A 6,096-nucleotide genomic window follows, 5' to 3' on the forward strand; every position below is an offset into this window, starting at 1 on the left:
CTAAAAAAAATGGTGTGCACGAACAGTCGAAAACTTGATATCAGATAGCGTTTCACTGGTGAACTCCAAGATGTCAGCTGCAGTGCCAACGAAGATTAGCAGGAGCTGGAAAAGTTTGTCCCACATGACCCCGCTCCCCAGTGGGAGGAGCCATTTCCCTATGATTAGAGGGATAAGCAGGACCTGATGGAGTGCCAGGATCCAGTCGATGAGGCAAACCGTGGACGAGTTGGTAAAGAGCCTTGAATGTCAAGAGAGTGAACAGAGGGCCAAACCACAGATAATAAGCACTCAAAAATGTGCTAGAGTAAAATGCTCAGGGTAGGGATAGGACAAGGACAGAGTCCCCTAATGACCCCTGAGAGCTCTGTCACTGTGATTGAAATAACCTTATACACTGAGTATACAAAACATTAAGAACACCTGCTCTTTCCATGTGTTCGAATACCCATACTAACATACTGTATACTACATACGTAATGAGTATATACTACATACTATACGCTATTAGATGATTTTAGTATACTTTAAACTAATGGTATCCTTTCAGTTGAGCGTACTAGCGCTTCGCCTGTCTACCGGAAGTTGATGCTGTTGCTATGCAACCTCTTGCTAGCTTGTAAGCATAACAAATTACTAGCTAGACATTTTACGACTTTGGGTGTGTTCTAAAAATCAATCTGGAGAGCCAGAGTGCAATCTGGTCGTTCGGAAATTCAGAGTGTTGTCAGTTTGTAAATTCTGAGCATTTCGCTCTTGGAGCGTTCAGAGCGCACACTGGACGCTCTGGCCAAGAAGTAGGGTTGACCCGAGCGTTCTGGCCTCACAACAATGGTCACGCACCCAAGCTAACTGGCTAATGTTGGCTAGCTTGCTAGCTGCTTCCAGACACAAATGAGAGACCACCTCACTCTGACCATTTTACTCGCCCTAGCAGAGCTGGTTAGGCAGTGTTCATGTTATCAGAGCATTGGTGACTGTAACTGTGCTGCTGGCAACAATTTAATTACACTTTTTTGCCAACATTTACTGACACCATCCATATTCAACGGGTGTTGAGCGTTCGTAAATTCATCAGTTATTCTGCGTGCGAGACTCTGAAATCGGAGTAGATAGACAGGGCGAAAACGATGTGAAGCCATCCCCATTTTCTGAAGAATTGCATTATGGACCTTAGTGTCCACTGCTTGTATACTTCGTATTTTGGCGAATGTAGTACGACATCCAGGAACTGCTGGCATATTAACTATATCCATACTATGACCAATAAGAATACTATATACTCAAATTACATCACAAATAGTATGGTTAGTGCGGTTAGTATGAGTATTCGAACACAGCTATAGACTGACCAGGTGAAAACTATGATCCCTTATTGATGTCACTTGTTAAATTCACTTGAATCAGTGTAGCTGAAGAGGAGGAGACAGGTTAAAGAAGGAATTTTAAGCCTTGAGACAATTGAAACATGGATTATGTATATGTATCATTCAGAGGGTGAATGGGCAAGACAAATATTTAAGTGCCTTTGAATGGGGTATGGTAGTAGGTGCCAGGCACACCGGTTTGTGTCAAGAACTGCAGATCTGCTGGGTTTTTCACGCTCAACAGTTTCCCGTGTGTATCAAGAATGTTCCAACACCCAAAGGACATATAGCCAGCTTGACACAACTGTGAGAAGCATTGGAGTCAACATGGGCCAGCATCCCTGTGGAACACTTTTGACGCCTTGTAGAGTCCATGCCCCGACGAATTGAGACTGTTTTGGGGGCAAAAGGGGATGTTCTTAATGTTTGGTATACTAAGTGTATGTTAATAATGGAACGTACTTAGATGTGACCCTGTTGTTGACTGTGAATTTGTGAATACATCAACATCTGTGTAGATAGGCCATGTGAATTTATGTTATATGTCTCCTGAATGTTAATTTATGGATTAAGGGTCAAGGGTCCAAGCTACAGTAGATTTAAGAAAAGTGAAAGGTAGAATAGTCTAGAAACTAAAACTAGTTCCAGTTTAGATAAGTTTGAACAGTTAAATTCCCCACAGTTTTGTTCAGAGAAATTATGCGTCTCACATTTTCCCATGAGTTAATTTTCTTACACTGAAATTAGATAAGTGAAGTTGTAAGTAAATGTTTCATAACTTTCATGCATACATTGAACATGGAGCTGTACGACTTCTCTCCATCTGTTTTCTGTACCTGAGGGTCACTAGATTTGTTTTCCTGATGATGTAGTTCCAAAATCCAGATGGAAGGAATTATAATGATCAGGAAATGCAAGATGGCTGGCGAGAACCTCGGGTTGATGTAGAAAATGTACTTTCTTTATTATTGTGACAACTCTTTATTCTATTCACATGCATTTGAAAGATGCATGCAGCTATCCAAAGTTATCCACAAATTATGGTCCATTCACTGTGTATATATATATATATATTTGTAAATCTTAAACCCACAGAATAGCAATCAAACACAAAGGATAGAGCAGTGGTAAAAAATACAAAATAAATATGTAATTACAAATATAAGAGGATTTTAAGCCCAAATAACGGCCAGAAAACACTGATTTAAATGGAACCAACACATATCAGGATGAATCCAATTCTAACCACTTTTTTATCTTTATGATTTTTTTGACAAAACAATCACATATTATTTTGGAAGCACTTGTCATTCTTCATTCTATGGGTACCGCCCTATCCCACCCTAGCTTTTTAATAAATAATACAAAAATAAAGAAAACAGTGGATTTTTGTCCATCCTCCTCTGATTCCGAAAATACAGTATTATTTGCATAGTCACGGCATGCTTTGTGTAAAAGCTATTGGAGATTTAAAGCCTGAGTAGACTTTTTCCACCAGATTTTTGGGGGCTAAAGAGTTGTGAATTTTTGTCCATCCTCCCCTGATTCAGAATATATAATTGTCATAGTAATAGCAAGCTTTGTGTAAGAGCTATTGGAGATTAAAGCCGGAATAAATGTTTTTCTTCAAAATGTTAACAAACAAAATGAAGAAAAAAGTTGTGGATTTTGGTTCATCCTACCCTGATTCAGAATATATAATTTGCATAGTCAATGCATGCCTTGTGTAAGAGCTATTGAAGATTTAAAGACCTAGTACTTGTTTTTCTCAAAAAAAAAAATGTTTTAAAAGCTTTGGATTTTAGTCCATCCTCCTGATTCACAATATATAATTTTCATAGTCATGGCATGCTTTGTGTAAGAGCTATTTAAACAATTCTTACGGCTTTAAATCTTATCTTCAACATGTCAACAAAAAATGAGCAGTGGATTTTTGTCCATCCTCTCCTGATTCAGAATGTCTCATTTTCATAATCATGGCACACTTTGTGTAAGAGCTATTAAAGATTTAAAGCCTTAATATTTTGTTTATTTGTTTACTGTTACAGGTTTTGGTTTTTCCATTTATGTTTTGAGGTTGGACTTTTAGCACTTTAGCACGTACAGTTGGGCGCACCGATTTGGAGTTACCTTGTTAGTCAGCACGCGTTACACCTGTGCTGGTTGCCATCTCATTATTGGGAAGGTGTTTCACCTGTACTGGCCCGGGTATTATTTAAGAGTGGCTGGTCCAGTACTCCAGTTGTCTTGGGAGATGTGGAACGTCAACACCTGTAGTTGGCGTGCCATACTTGAGTTCTAGAAAAAATATTCCTTTGTCTGATCTTCCCTGTTGTTGTTTTGCACAAATTTTTGGTTCGCTTTCTGTCTTTAGGTTTGGTGTGGGTTTTAATTTAGTTTGCCTCTTCTAGGACAAAATTGAATGTCTTTTAGGTTCCAGTTGTTGTTGCTAGTCAACTTTCAGTGGACACCCCCATGAGTATCTGTCAGGACCCCTCCTAAACTCCCATCTGTTTGATTTTGGTTGTTGTATCAGTGATTATTTTTTAGTTCTCCCTTCTGTTTGATCAACATCATTGGTTTTCTTGTTGGGGAATGTAACAAAATGGGGGGGCTTATGTGGGACATTGTTTCCCATGAGTATGGTAGTCACGCTAGTCACCTACTTTGAAGCTCTGCTGTGCCCAGATATCCGAGTGTTCAAATTACACTTTTGTAGTAGAGTTTCTGTCACTGACATCCACCTTGAGGGGTTATATGATTGGTGGAGTCATTTTGAAAGTTACATAAAATACAAATAAAGTCATGGACTTTAAGTTGGAAGCATTTGTGGAAAACCATACATGGGAGATGCTAGATGAATGCACATAGGTGACTCTGCTCATCGCAAAGGATTATGACATCAAAGTGGCATGTGGCGATCCAAAAGCAGTAGCCAGAGTTGATCGGTACTATTTTGGTGGAAGGGGAAATCCTCTCGTTGAGTGAGGCTGATGAAAAGGGCACTGCAGGTAGTAGAGAACATCCCGTAGACGTGCAAATAAGGGAGTTAAAACTGAAGGCAAAGTTGGTGCAACAAAAATTAGAGCTTGAACAACAGAAATTAGAGTTGGAGCATAGGGAAGACAAGATGAATGTGCAGCCCAACAAGAATGAGAACGTGCAGCCAGACTAAAACAAGAAGAACGCGTGCATGCCATTCGATTAATAGAGATTGATCTGCAAGCGCTCCGAATCCAGTCAGGCTATCCTGATCGGAACAGCCGGCTTGTACACCCTTTTAACAACAACGAGGAGGATGTATATTTCACTCTGTTTGAGTGGATTGCCACATCCCTAAAATGGCAGTGAGATATTTGGTCACTGCTCCTCATGTGTTCTTATGGGAAAGCTCAAAGTGTACACCCCTTTATTGCTTGACCAGAGTTCAGACTAGGACACTGTTAAAGCTGCTATCTTTCAGGTTTACAAGTTGGTCGAAGAGACAAACAGACAACAGTTCCGTAAATGATGAAAGACAGAATCACAAAACCTCACCTGTTTCGTTTTGGTTGTTGTCAGTGACTCTGTTAGTTCCGCCTTCTGTTTGAGCGACATTAATTGGTTTTCTTGCTAAGGAACATTACGTTATTTAAAACATTTTGAAGGCATGGGTTTTTGTCCATCCTCCCCTGATTCAGAATATATAATTTCCATAGTCATGGCATGCTTTGTGTAAGAGCTATTGAAGATTGAAAGCCAGAAGACAACAGTATTAATCAAAATGTTAAACAAAAAGACGTGGAGATCACCGAATATCCAATGTAAAACCAATTTTACAGTTAAAATAAAAGTAATTTTACACTATCTTATGTTGTCTGTTATGTCTTTAGGATTAAAATATTTGGATTGCCTGCACATGACAAATTATAGACAGTATGTTAAAATAACGTAGGCCATAATAGAATAAATGAACAGAATCTTACCATTTATAATCCTTTTCCGTTTTTATTTTCAAAGTTAGGATCATTTCGAGAACGAGGGGTAGAAAGAGGATTGTAAGAAACCAGTATTGTCATCTTTAAGCAATCTCCAAACTCTGACTGAGATCAGAATAAACAGTAACCTAGTAACAATCGCACATGAACATTTGACAAATGCCATGACGCTTAATGGTAAAAATTCGACATCTTAAGTGTCCCGTTATCCCTGAAGATTCAAACTCCAGTCGACCGTCGACAATGAATAACTTACTCTACCACACACGGTCGTAACTAGTTACCACAGCCATAAAGTTGTAAACCACGCCCAATTTTCTTACAATTGTATTTTAAACCTAACCGTAACGACACTGCTAACCTTATGCCTAACACTAACTTTAAATTAAGACTAAAAAGCTTATTTTCGTTTTAATTAATAGTGGTGTTGTGGCTGTGGTAAGTAGTGTAAACTCCCGCTCGGAGCCACCAAAGCTTACACTCCTCCCCAATTGGGGTCTCGTTTTTGACTGATGGGAGTTGCATGACAATAGTGATTTTCCAATGCTGCCAAGGGTAGATAAGGCTACATTTGCGCACACAACTAAAAGGCTATTTATTTGTTGTATCACATTTTATTAACGTCAAGGGATTTAAATGTGCAACTTTGTACTGAAGAGGGCAGCACTGCAGTGCTTAACATGGTAAATGCTTCTGTTAGGCAATACGTTATTCGATTATGATTGATGGATATAATCAGGCTATACACAGGC

General features: G+C 39.1%; 1 pseudogene; it reads right to left on the reverse strand.

The window, feature by feature from the left end:
* On the reverse strand, positions 1–5,641 carry LOC110503098 (transmembrane protein 26-like; annotated as a pseudogene).
* Positions 5,642–6,096: the final 455 nt, after the last annotated feature.

The sequence above is a fragment of the Oncorhynchus mykiss genome, chromosome 23, assembly GCF_057628025.1.
Source record: "Oncorhynchus mykiss isolate SJ-2025 chromosome 23, ASM5762802v1, whole genome shotgun sequence".
Taxonomy (NCBI): domain Eukaryota; kingdom Metazoa; phylum Chordata; class Actinopteri; order Salmoniformes; family Salmonidae; genus Oncorhynchus; species Oncorhynchus mykiss.